Source organism: Schistocerca serialis, chromosome 2, assembly GCF_023864345.2.
Source record: "Schistocerca serialis cubense isolate TAMUIC-IGC-003099 chromosome 2, iqSchSeri2.2, whole genome shotgun sequence".
Lineage (NCBI taxonomy): Eukaryota > Metazoa > Arthropoda > Insecta > Orthoptera > Acrididae > Schistocerca > Schistocerca serialis.
The window spans coordinates 830,862,785-830,879,339 of NC_064639.1; the positions used below are offsets into that span (position 1 = coordinate 830,862,785).

At 41.1% G+C, this 16,555-nt stretch overlaps 1 protein-coding gene across 1 annotated transcript in view; it reads left to right on the forward strand.

Moving 5' to 3' along the window:
* The window catches only part of LOC126458101 (cyclin-dependent kinase 2-interacting protein-like), a 117,728-nt gene that overhangs the window by 44,618 nt on the left and 56,555 nt on the right, over positions 1–16,555 (forward strand). The window lies entirely within an intron of this gene.

Consider the following 16,555-nt stretch of genomic DNA (forward strand, 5'->3'; position numbering starts at 1 on the left):
ACACCATCATTACTATACCACGTAAACATTGGGGTTACACTCGTCTGGAATGAGACATTCCCGGAGGGGGACTCCACTGGGGTCGAACCTCACAATAACCCTGGGTTCAGTGTGAGGCAGCGGTGGGGTGAGTGGGCTGCTGTAGCCTGTTGTGGGGTTGTGTACTACTGAGGGCTATGGCAGGGATGTAGCTTCTCCATCGTTTCTACATCCCCAGTTCAATATGTACATAGATATAGAGGGTCTGTCCAAGGGAGATAAACTTGAAGGCAATATTATAGAAAAGGAAGTGGACGTAGATGAAGATGAGATAGGAGATGCAATACTGCAACAAGAATTTGACAGAGCTCTGAAAGATTTGAGTCAAAACTGGCTCCAGGAGTACACAATATTCTGTCAGAATTACTAATAGCCTTAGGAGAGCTACCCCTGACAAAACTTTTCCATCTGGTGTGCAAGATGCACGAGTCAGGTGAAATACTCTGAGACTTCAAGAAGAATACAGTAATCCCAATTCCAAAGAAAGCAGGTGCTGACAGGCATGAATATTATGGATTGTCCGTTTAAGAAGTCATGGTTGCAAAATACTAACACAAATTCTTGGCAGAAGAATGTAAAAACTGATAGAAGCCGACCTGAAACCACATGGCAGTTATAAATGTCTAGGGGCATGAAAGGAAAGCAACAGCTGAGAGGGAGTGAGACAGGGTCGTAGTAGTAAAAGAAACCAAAGAAAAATTTGGAGTAAAAATTAAAGTTCAGGAAAAAGAAATAAAAACTTTGAGGTTTACTGTTGACATTGTAATTCTGTCAGAGATAGCAAAGAACTTGAAAAAGCAGTTGAACAGAATGGATAGTGGCTTGAAAGGTGGGTATAAGATGAACATCAACAAAAGAAAAACAAGGATAATGAAATTTAGTCGAATTAAATCAGACGATGCTAAGGGAATCAGATTTTATGAGTTTTGCTATTTGGGCAGCAGAATAATTAATTATGTCCAAAGTAGAGAGGATATACAATGTAGTCTGGCAATGCCAGGAAAAGCATTTCTGAAGAAGAGAAATTTGTTAACAATGGACATAGATTTAAGTGTAGCCATGTATGGAAATTGAACATGGGTGATAAACAGTTCAGACAAAAAGAGAATAGAAACTTTCAAAATACACTCCTGGAAATTGAAATAAGAACACCGTGAATTCATTGTCCCAGGAAGGGGAAACTTTATTGACACATTCCTGGGGTCAGATACATCACATGATCACACTGACAGAACCACAGGCACATAGACACAGGCAACAGAGCATGCACAGTGTCGGCACTAGTACAGTGTATATCCACCTTTCGCAGCAATGCAGGCTGCTATTCTCCCATGGAGACGATCGTAGAGATGCTGGATGTAGTCCTGTGGAACGGCTTGTCATGCCATTTCCACCTGGCGCCTCAGTTGGACCAGCGTTCGTGCTGGACGTGCAGACCGCGTGAGACGACGCTTCATCCAGTCCCAAACATGCTCAATGGGGGACAGATCCGGAGATCTTACTGGCCAGGGTAGTTGACTTACACCTTCTAGAGCACGTTGGGTGTCACGGGATACATGCGGACGTGCATTGTCCTGTTGGAACAGCAAGTTCCCTTGCCGGTCTAGGAATGGTAGAACGATGGGTTCGATGACGGTTTGGATGTACCGTGCACTATTCAGTGTCCCCTCGACGATCACCAGTGGTGTACGGCCAGTGTAGGAGATCGCTCCCCACACCATGATGCCGGGTGTTGGCCCTGTGTGCCTCGGTCGTATGCAGTCCTGATTGTGGCGCTCACCTGCACGGCGCCAAACACGCATACGACCATCATTGGCACCAAGGCAGAAGCGACTCTCATCGCTGAAGACGACACGTCTCCATTCGTCCCTCCATTCACGCCTGTCGCCACACCACTGGAGGCGGGCTGCACGATGTTGGGGCGTGAGCGGAAGACGGCCTAACGGTGTGCGGGACCGTAGCCCAGCTTCATGGAGACGGTTGCGAATGGTCCTCGCCGATACCCCAGGAGCAACAGTGTCCCTAATTTGCTGGGAAGTGGCGGTGCGGTCCCCTACGGCACTGCGTAGGACCCTACGGTCTTGGCGTGCATCCGTGCGTCGCTGCGGTCCGGTCCCAGGTCGACGGGCACGTGCACCTTCCGCCGACCACTGGCGCCAACATCGATGTACTGTGGAGACCTCACGCCCCACGTGTTGAGCAATTCGGCAGTACGTCCACCCGGCCTCCCGCATACCCACTATACGCCCTCGCTCAAAGTCCGTCAACTGCACATACGGTTCACGTCCACGGTGTCGCGGCATGCTACCAGTGTTAAAGACTGCGATGGAGCTCCGTATGCCACGGCAAACTGGCTGACACTGACGGCGGCGGTGCACAAATGCTGCGCAGCTAGCGCCATTCGACGGCCAACACCGCGGTTCCTGGTGTGTCCGCTGTGCCGTGCGTGTGATCATTGCTTGTACAGCCCTCTCGCAGTGTCCAGAGCAAGTATGGTGGGTCTGACACACCGGTGTCAATGTGTTCTTTTTTCCATTTCCAGGAGTGTACATTGCTACAGAAGAATATTGAAGATTAGATGAGTAGATCATGTAACTAATGAGAGGATATGGAATATAATTGGGGAGACAAGAAATTTGTGGCACAACTTGACCGAAAGAAAGGATCAGTTGATAGGGCACATTGTGAGACATCAAGGGATCACCAATTTACTACTGGAGCAAAGTGTAGGAGATAAAAATTGTAGAGGGAGACGAAGAGATGAATACACTAAGCAGATTCAGAAGGATATAGAATGTAGTAGTTGCGGAGATGAATAAGCTCCAGTCTTTGGTCTTAAGACTGCAAAAACAACATACCTTGCTTTCTTTGGTCACTGATTCTTGGGATGATACTCTACTTCAACATAGGCTGCAGAGCTTGCACATCACACCTGTGCATATACTTCCTTTCACTAAGTAACTGCAATTCCCATCCCATCTTGAGGATGTGCTTTGTCCTTGGCATGGCTTGCCACATGAAAATAAAAAGAACAAACTGATACAATACCTTGAAATTCAACACCTTATGTTATAACTTTCTTTTAGCTGCAAGTATCAGTCATCAGTGAAACATGCATAGGGACACACATCACTTTTCTGGAGTTATGTAGAATCATGTTTTCCAAACAGGCAAAGCATCACACAGTCTCACTGAATGAGAATTTATAAAGATGTGAAGAGTTTCAGGCAACTAGTCCCTCTTGTTCAACTGTTCAGTGCAGAATTCAAGAAAGAGTCAGTAGTGTTTCAGGTAAGGTAATGGTTCTTGCAACAAATTTATTGTATTTTCTTTGATGATGGATAAACACACAGACACTTCTGATTCTGCTCATTTGCCAGTTTACATTCACAGAGTAGCTAATCATTGCATTCATTATAGAACTGCTACTGTCTTTGATTCCAGTGGCGGACACTACAGTAGGGACTGATGTGCAAGTGACTATTGACAGTCGGGGTCTGCAGTGGAAGAATCTCACTTTCATGGCTACAGGTGGTGCAGCTGCTATGCTTGACCAAAAAATCAATTTCTTGGCACTTTTATAGTAGATACTGAAATTGTTTCCTATGCCACATCACAGTTTTGCAATAAACTACTTTCTCCTCAAAGAGCATTTCTGTGTGTGAACATGAGGAAAGCAATGAGTGTGATGACTCGAGCAGCAAATTCCATCCACAGTCACGCTCTCAAACATCACCAGTTCAGAGCCTTTTTGGAAGACTTGGAAAGCAGTTATGGGGTCATGCCATATCACAATGAAAAGTGCAGGTTGATCTGAGATAAGTCCTTGAGAGATTTTTTGAGCTTTGGAGAGAAATAGGTATATTTATGAGAATGTGTGGTAAGCCTGTTGCAGAACTGAAAAACAAATGGTGGACAACAAATTTGTCATCCTCCTGTGACATTACGCTTGTATAAATGTTTTGAATTGTTTGTACATGATATTGGGAGTTCCAGGCATGTTTCAGTGTCATATGGCAGTTATTGCTCTATCCATGCAGATGATGGATAATAGTGGTGATAGGGAGGAGCCCTGACAGACCTCAGCAGTGATATGAAAAGGCAGAGAAATTCCAGCTACACTCTAGATGCAATACAGAAGCCTTGCTCAGCTTACAGAAGTCTCTAGAACTCAAATGACAATACATAATAGCTCCATATGATGTAAAAGTTATATATCGTATGTAATATTATTGTTTGCTATCACAGTTACCTCCTTTCGAAATCTTAGCTTCCATTATACTGCAGATGCTGTTCTGGGAGTAATCCTAACTAGCACATTTATTGTTCTAGGTACTCTTTTGTAGAGGAAAAACAATAACACGGCAAATAATACTTCATGTTCTTATCCAAGCTGCAGTTTAAAACTTTTTTCAACTTTTAAGCGCAATTGTTCTGTGTTTGCAAATCTGAGCTAAATGTTCTCAGTTCATCTTTTAAGTAGCTGTTAGTGAGTGTCCATCATTGTGATGAAACACAAATACTTTTCTGTCTGTCTTGACGACCTATTGTGCTTTTGGTGTCCATTTTTCCTGTTATACCATCATGACCACTAATCCGCCTTTCATTGGTGACTTTTGCACAAAGATTGTAACTAGAAGGTCTAGAATATTTTTCATATTGGTTGTTGGGCTCACTGTCAGACTAAGTTTTAAGGATTATTTCGCAAGACTGTTTGTGCTTAACACCAACTACTACTGAATCCTTGGTGTATTCCATGCTATTGAGTTTAGGCTATTTTTGAATTACTCTGCCTCTGATGTGCTTGAATCTGGTAGTCAGTAGAAACACCAGATTATTAAGTCCTCCAACCATGGTAACGATTGTCCATATTAGTTCACAATTAATCAAACAATGGAAAATCCAGGATGGAATGTAACAATCACAGTTAGCTTCATTTTGGATCTCACTAGGCCTAATGTTTCTGCTTATCACTATAAACACTCCTTCTCCTGGAAAGTGTAATGTATCTTTCCATTATACATTTAATGTGTTGTAGAACATTTCTGTGCACTCAACTTTGAGTTGTGATCAACTCTTAGTTCATACACTATGTGATCAAAAGTATCCGGACACCTGGCTGAGAACGACTTACAAGTTCGTGGCACCCTCCATCGGTAATGCTGGAATTCAATATGGTGTTGGCACGCCCTTAGCCTTGATGACTGCTTCCACTCCTGCAGGTATATATTCAATCAGGTGCTGGAAGGTTTCTTGGGAAACGGCAACCAGCCCATTCTTCATGGTGTGCTGCACTGAGGGGAGGTATCAATGTCAGTCGGTGAGGTCTGGAACGAAGTCGGTGTTCCAAAACATCCCAAAGGTGTTCTGCAGGATTCAGGTCAGGACTCAGTGCAGGCCAGTTCATCACAGAGATGGTATTGTCATGTAACCACTCCGCCAGAGGCCGTGCATTATGAACAGGTGCTCGATTGTGTTGAAAGATACAATCGCCATCCCCGAATTGCTCTTCAACAGTGGGAAGCAAGGTGCTTAAAACATCAATGTAGGCCTGTGCTGTGATAGTGCCATGCAAAACAACAAGGGGTGCAAGCCCCTTCCATGAAAAACACAACTACACCATAACACCACGGCCTCCGAATTTGACTGTCGGCACTATACACGCTGGCAGATGATGTTCACCAGGAATTCACCATCGGATCACCGCATTGTGTACCGTGATTCATCACTCCACACAACATTTTTCCGCTGTTCAATCGTCCAATGCTTATGCTCCTTATATGAAGCGAGGTGTCGTTTGGCATTTACCAACGTGATGTGTGGCTTACGAGCAGCCGCTCAACCATGAAATCCAAGTTTTCTCACCCTCCCACCTAACTGTCGTATTACTTGCAGTGGATCCTGATGCAGTTTGGAATTCCTGTGTGATGGTGTGGATAGAAGTCTGTCTATTAAACATTAAGACCCTCTTCAACTGTCGGCAGTCTCTGTCAGTCGACAGATGAGGTTGGCCCGTACGCTTTTGTGCTGTGTGTGTCCCTTCATTTTTCCACTTCACTATCATATCGGAAACAGTGGACCTTGGGATGTTTAGGAGTGTGGTAATCTCGCATACAGATCTATGACAAGTGAACGCCCAGTCACCTGACCACATTCGAAGTCCATGTGTTCCGCGGAGTGCCCCATTCTGCTCTCTCATGATGTCTAATGACTATTGAGGTTGCTGATGTGGAGTAACTGGCAGTAGGTGGCAGCACAATGCACCTAATATGAAAAACATATGTCTTTTGGGGTATCCGGATACTTCTGATCACATAGTGTACGTGAAGTAAGGGTGACTAATTTTTATGAATGATGTGTGCTATGGGACTTAGCTGTGTATGGCAGCTAACAACCAATATATTTAGATTCACATTGTCGGCTTTTGCTGTCTGTGATAATGACTTATTCGGTATTAGTTTTTTACTGGTGACCTCAGAATGTCATCTAATCTTAAAAATAATTGTGCATTCCACACACACTCTGGTACTTAAGTGGCTATTTCTGTTGTGTAACGTACACTTGACATATCCATTGTGACTGTACAGGGCTCTACTGTGTCATATAGGTTAAGAATTCTGCAGCCGATCTTGTCAAACAAATGGTAAAGCCTTTAGTTTAGACGCTCTGTCTGGCTTCAAACCAGAAGGCTGTGGTCAGTCCTTGGAATGATAGTGCAGCTTGATAGCTGTGCAGAGACCTTATGATTGAGGCTATCTGTATTCTCTATTTCTGCCAGTCTCTGGAAATAGCTGAGAATTGTTTCAGAATGCAGGCAACAGATGTTGATGCTGACATAATCAGCATCTGACTGCAACCTATGCTCATAGTTGTTTCCATGATGGGCTCTTGGGCAGCTGGTTGTCAGTTTCCTTAGGATAAACACCAAGTGTAGATTTGGTTCACTCTCCTTCCGTGACACTATTTTTCCTTATATGGGCCTTGATGAGCTTAACATTGGAACTGTGCCTACTGCTTTTCCCTCTGTGTGTACCCTCGCCACGACAGAGGAAAGATTGCTGTGTGTGTGGTGTGGTGAGGTTTGGTGTGGTGTGGTTTGGGGGTGTGTGGTTTGGAGGGGGGGGGGCATTGGTTCTGTCTCATTATGTGCAGGAGATAATATCTCAAACCAATTTATTGTTAAATATATGCCCATTAGTCACATAAAACAGCTCCAGAATGGCGAACCATCAGGTGACCAATTGGTGCTCGATGTGGTTCCGCCCCCCCCCCCCCCCCCCCCCAGACCACATTGGCAGAAAGAGCTGTCCTCAGGGTTTGCAGCACATTAGCAATTGGAGACTGCCCTGCTGCACTACTGCCATCACGGTTCACAGAAGTCTTATGAGGCCAATCCTCAACGACCAACACAGGTTCCAGCTGTCCATAAACAGCAGACAACTTCTACATCAGAGCTTCACAACGACCACATTTCGTAGCCATTTCTGTATGTGAAAATGTTTCTGCTAGAGAGAAAAAAGTAGCAGAGAAAATAAGTTTAACACTGGATTGTGCTTATGTAGAGACTAAAAAAAAAGGAGCAGTGCACAAATTTCGGCTGCTGCCGTGGGAGTATTTAATGTTGATTGTGTGGGATCTGAGGCACTACTGAAGCTATTCAGTGGTTGTTGGTTGAAACTGAATCTGATGACAGTGGCACTAACAGCAGTGCTGAAGTACATTCTGTTTAATACAAAATCAAATAAAGACAAAAAAGAAAAGATCACTACGGATAGCACACACCAAAAACTATTTGTCGTTTACTCCCAAAATGAAGCGCATTTAATGAGGTATGAAGCTTGACATGCATGTCTGTTAAAAGGAATCTGCCAGGGACAGCTAAATAGTGAATGAAGCACATGTGAAAAACTTAACTAAGAACATTGCACAAACTTGGGATACTGCTGCTGCTGCTGTTGCTGCTACCAGGCAAGTGGTACCTTGTACTGGTAGCAAAACAGCTGAGGCGCAAGAAATTGTGAGATGTCATGAGGGTTGTGTCCACAAACTTAGAGCAAAAAGCGATGTTTGGAACAGAAATAACAATAATCTCATCTTTCTTTTTGAATCCAATCAGGGTTGTAATGGCACTATGGCGAGTGAAGAAATTGTAAACATTACGAGGACTAATGTTTGAACACTATTTTCCTGGAGCCTGTCATCTGTGAACACTTGTGTACCTTTTCTTCATTCACTGTTTTATTTTTATTTTGTGGTCTTTGTTTGACAAGTAACTAATTTGTTTTGCTAACTGATATGATTTCTGAAGATGTTTGGTATCTTTGCAAATTCCATAAGGCTATTATTAGACATAAGCAGTCCCTTCATTGCAGTATTACTGTACAGTATGTGTTTTCAGTAAATAAGTAAAGTGAAAGAATCTATGTTAATTGTGTTTACTTTTTTTCCATTTGTAAAACAGATAGAATTTAGTCTTCTCCATAGATGCTGTTTAGATTTTTGGGAGTTGCTGTACTTATAACTGATAGCAAACAACAAAATTTAATAGATGAGACAAGAGAGATATTTGCTCAAAGTATTTATCTCTAGTGACGGCATAGCCAGACAAAAATCTGAATAATGAAGATACGCAGAAAAGCTTAGAACTTTCAAATAGAGATCCGTAAACCTTTCAGTGAACTGTAATATCGGAAATAATGGGCGTTTGATGTGAGAGATGTCTCTATACTTGGTGAAAAACTAGTATTTAGAGACAACTGTAGACTTCGTAAAATTAAATTCAACACACAGAATACTAAATCAACAAAAACAATCAATTTTTGACAGTATAATGTGATAGTATAGACGAAAAATCTTCACACCAAGCAACAGAACACACAGATGAAAGGAGGTTATAATTAGCCAAGCTTTCACAGCTAGTTGCTCCTTCTTCAGCCAGAAAGGGTTGAAGGAGAAGGAAGAGGGGTGAAGGAAAAGGACTGGAAGGTCTAGGAAAAAGGGTAGATTTTGGAAAAGTCACCAGAACCACGGGTCATGGGATGAGAAGGAAAGACTGATTGTTGAGGACTACACCAGACGAGATATGAAAACCTAAGGTCTTAAAGGCGGAAGACAGGGTAATATGCAACACAGAGGTTACTGCTAAAACATCATGTATGAGTTAATAAGAGTGAAAAGCTAAGTGCAGTGTATGTAACAGATGGGGGATGGGGATGGTAAAAATAGATAGGTAAGAAAATGAAAGATGTAGTAAACTAAAATGTAGTGAAGAAAAGAGTAGTTACTGCCAAGAAATGCTGAGATGGAAGAAATTAATGTAAATTAAAACCATGTGGGTGGCGAGAACCAAGGACATGTTGTAGAACCAAGGACATGTAGCGCTACACAGGGGTAAGAGCCATAGGATAGGAAGAAGGGTGCAGAAGGAGCATAGGGTCGGACAAGAATATTGCAGAGATTTGGAGGGCAATGAAAAGCTATTCTAGGTGTGGTCAGACAGTATGGACCTCATTTCCTCTTTACAGCAACACCATTCTCACCTCAGTCTTCACTGGATGTAATTACCCCCACCAGCCTACTTCAAAAGCAGATTTCCCAGGCCATCACAACCAATCCTGGTACTGCTGATCCCTCCAAAAAGCACCTTTGTAGCACACCACTGGTCACTCAGTATTATCCTGGTCTGCAATGTATTAATCAGCTACTTCGACAAGGCCCTGACTTCCTTAAAATCATGCCCTGAAATGAAATACATTCTGTCATAGATTTTACCCACCACACCTAGAATAGCTTTTTGTCATCCTCCCAACCTCCGCAATATTCTTGTCAGATCCTATGCTCCTTCTGCACCCATCTCCTTACCCCATGGCTCCTAATGCTGTGACTGCCCCTGCTGCAAGACTTGGCCTATGCGCCCTCCTACTACCACCTGTACCAGCCCTGTAACTGACACGTCATATATCAGCTGTTATGTAAACACTGTTCGGCCTTTTACATTGGCTTGGCTACCACCAAATTATCAGTTAGGATGAATGGACATAGGCAGAGGGTACATACTGGCAACACACAATATCATGTTGCAGAGCATGCTTTACAACATGACAATTGCTACCTCGGTGCCTGTTTCACTACATGCGCCATCTGGGTTCTTCCCCCAGACACCAGTTTCTCAGAATTCCACAGATGGGAACTAGTGCTACAACATGTCCTTGGTTGTCACCACACATGTGGTTTTAATTTACATTAATTTCTTCACTCCATTTTGGTTTCTGCCTCTTTCATTTTCTTACCTATCTATTTTTACCATCCCCCCCACCTCTGTTATGTACATTGCACTTAGCTTTTCACTCTTATTAACTCGTACATTATGTTTTAGCAGTAATCTCTGTGTTGCATATTACCTTGTCTTCCACCTTTAAGCCCCCAGTTTTCAAATCTCATCCGGTGTAGTCTCCAACAGCCACTATTTCCTTCTCATCCCATCCAATAAATGTCCCCTGATCTGCAGTTCCCGAAATTTACACCTTTTCCTAGACCTCTCCAGACCCTTTCCTTCATCCCTCTTCCTTCTCCTTCAATCCTTCTGGCTGAAGAAACAGCAAATGTCTCCGAATGCTTACCTAATTTTAACCTCCTTTTAAGTGTGTGCCCTTCTGCCGCTTGGTGAGTAGGTTTTTTATATATGCTATTACAGTATACTAAATTGGAGATAAATAGAAACAGGAAGAGGGAGGTCTAAATATGTAAAATTTTGTACACAATGTACCTGAGACAGTATACAACAACAATTAAATGGAATCAATATTGATAACCCAAAAAAAGAATACAAATGAGAAAACAGCCATAATTTAATGTTTGTGATCATCTGGTAACTGGCTAGCAGAGCTAAAGAGTGGTATGGACATAAACCAGGAAGTTAGCAAATGACCAATTTCTTAAGCCAAGGATGCCTCATAAGCTTATTAATTATGATTCATGTAGGGAATATAAACCACAATATCTTGAACGCTGTCTATGAATGCAAAGAAGTGCACTGCTCACCTGGCAGAGATTCAATTTTGGTGATCAAGAAACTCTTTACCACAGGATTGGCAGCTATGTTATCTGTGAGATTGATTTGTGACATTTCGGTACTCATTTGCTAAATGTTCACTGCGTAAAATCACTCTGAGACAAAGTAATAACTTCCCATCATTTTCTGCAATACTCACAAAGAGAGAGGTTCTTTGCACCCTCCTACCCTCCAGATGTTTCTGCAGAATGACGTATATAACTGAATGCTCCTATGCAAGATGGTCACCACTTACAAACTGAGGAATGGTGAGCAGCACATTGTCACATACAAAGATTTATTTTCCTCAGCATTCACTATTTGCTGTCTCAAGTGCACAATTTGGGATGTTGTTTTGATTAAAATAATAATAATAATAATAATAATAATAATAATGGTGGATACAAGCAGAAACAGACACATACAAGATGATACCACAAATGCCTGAAGTGCTAATTTTGCAACATGAAGTCACCCGAGCAATTAATTCTACGCACAATTGGAAAGCCCCTGGAAAAGATAAAATAGCAAATTTCTGGCTAAAGAAGTTCACCTCAACACATTCACATCTAACTAAATTATTTAACATGAATTAATAGAGGGAAACATTCCACATGGGAAAAATATATCGAAAAACAAAGATGATGTGACTTACCAAACGAAAGTGCTTGCACGTCGATAGACACACACACACACACACAAACACAAACATACACACAAAATTCAAGCTTTCGCAACAAACTGTTGCCTCATCAGGAAAGAGGGAAGGAGAGGGAAAGACGAAAGGATGTGGGTTTTAAGGGAGAGGGTAAGGAGTCATTCCAATCCCGGGAGCGGAAAGACTTACCTTAGGGGGAAAAAAGGACGGGTATACACTCGCTCGCGCGCGCGCACACACACACACACACACACACACACACACACACACACACACACACATCCATCCACACATATACAGACACAAGCAGACATATTTAAAGACCAAACTTAATGGGGTCGTTGTGGGGGTGTTGTAAGGGTGACATGGTATTAGAAGGTGGAAAGTGTAACATGAGGTTGAAATGAAATTGAAAATAACTGGAGAAAGTAACTGGAGATCTGTTGTGAAAAAAGGCGAAAAAGTGTTGGATAAAGCTGGGCTATGTTGATCCTGTAGTGAACTTGGGTTGGTAGACAACGATGTGCTGCTTGTGTCTGCATAAGTGCGGATGGATATGTGTGTGTGTGTGTGTGTGTGTGTGTGTGTGTGTGTGTGTGTGTGTGTGTGTGTGTGTGTGCGCAAGTGTATACCCGTCCTTTTTTCCCCCTAAGGTAAGTCTTTCCGCTCCCGGGATTGGAATGACTCCTTACCCTCTCCCTTAAAACCCACATCCTTTCGTCTTTCCCTCTCCTTCCCTCTTTCCTGATGAGGCAACAGTTTGTTGTGAAAGCTTGAATTTTGTGTGTATGTTTGTGTTTGTTTGTGTGTCTATCGACGTGCCAGCACTTTAGTTTGGTAAGTCACATCGTCTTTGTTTTTAGATATAAATTATTTAACAGTTACATTGCAGACCCATACACAGTCCCTGATACACTTACATAAGGAATAACATATCTGAAACCTAAAGATCGAGCAGACACAGCAAACCCAGCAAAATGTAGCCCCATAACAAGCCTACCAACAATATACAAAATATTAACTTCAGTCATTACACAGAAATTAATGACACATACAACACACAACAAAATTATAAATGAAGAACAAAAAGGCTGCTGCAAAGGAGCACAAGGATGTAAACAGCAACTGATAACAGATGCAGAGGTGACATATCAAGCTAAAACTAAACAAAGGTCGCTGCACTACGCGTACATTATTTACCAAAAAGCTTTTGATAGTGTACCCCACTCATGGTTACTACAAATATTGGAAATATACAAAGTAGATCCTAAATTGATACAGTTCCTAAACACAGTAATGAAAAATTGGAAAACCACATGTCATATCCAAACAAATTCAAATAATATCACAGCACAGCCAATACAGATTAATCGTGGAATATACCAAGGAGACTCATTAAGTCCTTTCTGGTTCTGCCTTGCTCTGAACCCACTATTCAACATGCTAAATAATACAAATTATGGATATAATATTACTGGAACATACCAACACAAAATCACACATTTGCTATACATGGATGATCTAAAACTACTGGCAGCAACAAATCAACAACTCAACCAATTACTAAAGATAACAGAAGTAATCAGCAATGATATAAATATGGCTTTTGGAACAGACAAATGTAAGAAAAATAGCATAGTCAAGGGAAAACACACAGCGACTGCATAGAAGCGATGGAAGAAACAGATGCCTATAAATATCTAGGATACAGACAAAAAATAGGAATAGATAATACAAATATTAAAGAAGAACTAAAAGAAAAATTATAGACAAAGACTAACAAAAATACTGAAAACAGAATTGACAGCAAGAAACAAGACAAAAGCTATAAATACTTATGCTATACCAATATTGACCTACTCATTTGGAGTAGTGAAATGGAGTAACACAGACCTAGAAGCACTCAATACACTTACACGATCACAATGCCACTAATATAGAATACATCACATACATTCAGCAACTGAAAGATTCACATTAAGCAGAAAGGAAGGAGGAAGGGGATTTATCGACATAAGAAACCTACATTATGGACAGGTAGACAATTTAAGAAAATTCTTTCTAGAACGAGCAGAAACTAGCAAAATACACAAAGCAATCACTCATATAAATACATCGGCTACACCACTGCAATTTCATAACCACTTCTACAACCCTTTAGATCACATAACATCAACAGATACGAAGAAAGGAAGTTGGAAAAAGAAAACACTACATGGCAAGCACCCGTATCATCTAACACAGCCACACATCGATCAAGACGCATCCAACACATGGCTAAGGAAAGGCAATATATACAGTGAGACGGAAGGATTCATGATTGCAATACAGGATCAAACAATAAACACCAGATATTACAGCAAGCATATTATTAAAGATCCCAATACCACAACAGATAAATGCAGACTTTGCAAACAACAAATCGAAAGATCATATCACAAGCGGATGTACAATACTAGCAAATACAGAATACCCCAGAAGACATGACAATGTAGCAAAAATAATACATCAACAGCTTGCCTTACAACATAAACTTATAAAACAGCACATTCCCACATACAAGTATGCACCACAAAATGTACTGGAGAACGATGAATACAAATTATACTGGAACAGAACCATTATAACAGATAAAACAACACCACATAACAAACCTGACATCATACTCACCAATAAAAAGAAGAAATTAACACAACTAATCGAAATATCCATACCCAATACAACAAATATACAAAAGAAAACAGGAGAAAAAATTGAAAAATACATCCAACTGGCTGAGGAAGTCAAGGACATGTGGCATCAGGATAAAGTTGACATCATACCAATTATACTATCAACTACAGGAGTCATACCACACAATATCCACCAGTACATCAACGCAATACAGCTACATCCAAACATATATATACAACTACAGAAATCTGTAATTATTGATACATGTTCAATTACCCGAAAGTTCCTAAATGCAATGTAACATATACTGTACAGTTAAAAGGAAGTCACGCTTGATCAAGGTGCGCGTCACTTTCCATTTTTGACCAGACATAACGTCTGAGAAAAGAAAGAAATAATAATAATAACAATAATAAAAATAAAAACTTACGAGCGGAATCAAACCCACAACCTTGTATATACAATTCAGTTACTATCTCCACTACACTCCACAACTCTGTAGATTTGTGCAATTTTTATAATGGTACTATACCACGTTTCTCAAATTTATTAACAAGAAGGTGAAAACTTAGTGTTTTGGTATTTCATGTTAAAGGAGAAATTGAGGAAGTATTTACAAACTAAGCCAACATATACCAATTGGATGTAGCCATAATGTTATGCACAGGAGTGTTCAAAGAAAGCAACTGTACCCTGAGATTTGAAATAAGAAATACATGGTGTAAACATTTAGCACACTCATCACAGAAACCATTGCTGCCTGTTAATGCTTTAGAACATCTTAAAAGTTCCATTACTGGCCATGTAAAATAATGTGTTATACGTAATTAGGGTCTACATCCAGTGGCATAACACCATACCCGAACGTGTGCTATGACCACTGACTATTCTTGGTGTATGTGTTTCTTTACATCAGGATCATTCTTAACAATGAATAGGATATAGTGTGCTATAAAATGCTAGGTGCCACTGTATTCTGTTCTAGATCTGTTGCTTTTTGTAACCTGCAGCAGTGATCTTGATCTAAACATGATGGAGGCCTCCAAAAAAATTACTTTCAGCAGATGGCCTATGTGTCATTGTGATGTGTCATTGTGAATAGTATGAAAGATCATATGACTCCTTTGGCAAATGTAACAGTGGTTAACATCTCCTTGTTGCTTACAGCAAACATATTGGTTTATAGCTGCAACAAAATCCCATGTATACAACTGTAAGTCTTCCCAGATTTTCAGGTGGATGATCTGCCTGACTGGCAAATATTTTAACATACTTCACCAACTTCATCACGTGCTACTAATGTACTGAATTGTGGCGGGCACTGTTATTCCCTTTATATTTACCCTTTGCACACTCACCTTCCCCTTCCACCTCCCCTGCCCCTCCCTTGTGGTCCACCTGGCATGAACCCATCATGCCATACACTCCCCTGCTTGTGACTGTGTGCAGCTAGTTTACTTGATGGTAAAAGGTTGTGAAACAAAACTGTAGTCACAGTGACACCAGTGCACGCTTCAGTTTTGTTGTTTTGTGAATGCCTGAGCCATCTCTGAAGTGAAACTTTTGGTAGCTGCACGGGTAGTTGTGTAGCTAATACTTGTCTGCATGAAAAAATATAAGGAAAGGAATAAATTCATAAGTTGATAAAATAGCGACATCAGCCCGTTGCTCAGCGAACTTGCTTCATAAAATTTGTGGGAGACTCGAAAAGTTATTTTAATCATCTGAGAGAACATCACCAGAACAGTTCACATTTCTTCTTAATAGAGGTAATGACGTGACAAGGCAGAAAGATACTATAATACATTAAGCATTGTTTCCAGACCTAAGTATTCTGTTCACATTGCATTTTTTGTCAAATCGAGATTAATATTAATCTCTACAATAGATGTTGCTGGTTCCATGGACAGATATTTTATTTGCTTGTATTTTTCATAATCCATTTGTGGGTGTGTTTCTAATTGAATGAATTTTCCTCTTCGGTTCAGATATCATCAGTTCATCCATATTCAAGTTGTGTAGGAGTGCCACAAGTGCACTAACATGTCACTGATGATTTTTGTAGTCAACAGCATTGAAATCCTATACATAGCATAGTTGTCCAAGAAGCAGACGATCTGCTTCATTTCTTACTT